General features: G+C 42.1%; 1 long non-coding RNA gene across 1 annotated transcript in view; it reads left to right on the forward strand.

Annotated features, from left to right (window-relative positions):
- Positions 1 to 708, forward strand: part of LOC145432992 (uncharacterized) — a 365973-nt gene that overhangs the window by 297277 nt on the left and 67988 nt on the right. The gene's annotated exons all lie outside the window — the stretch shown is intronic.

Below are 708 nucleotides of genomic sequence, written 5' to 3' on the forward strand. Positions count from 1 at the left end.
TACCAATGCTTTGGTTGCCAATTCGAACTTTCGTCGTAAGATGATGCCCGGACTGCGTGTTAACGACCGAAGTTTTGAAACCATATTCATACCGAATAGTCATACCTCTACAGAAGGCAACTCCATGAAATAGGAATTTTCATCTCTACAGCATCGCTGCTTATTCCGCCTATTGCGAACCAGCTGTGGAATCGGGCCGTGTACAGAGGACTTGAGCCCAGTGGAGCCCGAAAATTAGTATTCAACATTCGAAAATATCATGGAAACGCCCCTATCGATAAAATCACAATATTAATGTTACGCAGATGTATCAACGACACTGTTTAATCCCATCATTGTCTAAACAAATGAGCGATGAAGTAAGATCTCAAACCCAAAGATTACTCGAATATTATTGAATGAGGTAATTATTTCAATAGCCTCAGCGTTGGGTGGGGACATGGTGTGTTGACGCCAACGTTAATCCGTCACCCTTTACCTAAAATGCTACCGTGTAATATAGTCATAGTATTCCGCAATTAAAATAAAAACAGATTTGCCTCAACCGCAGCCCACGACAAATAATGATGCCTGGATTGGACCACTCAGTCGAACTTATCACCGACAATGATGGTGCGAAACAATCAAATATCTCCGACGCCTAAACACTTCGTAACGTCATTTTGCCAAGAATCGAAGCAGTGACTCCAGCGAAGACGTAGTTGAATT

Source organism: Botryllus schlosseri, chromosome 2, assembly GCF_051294905.1.
Source record: "Botryllus schlosseri isolate E-star chromosome 2, Bs_hap1, whole genome shotgun sequence".
In the NCBI taxonomy this organism is placed as follows: domain Eukaryota; kingdom Metazoa; phylum Chordata; class Ascidiacea; order Stolidobranchia; family Styelidae; genus Botryllus; species Botryllus schlosseri.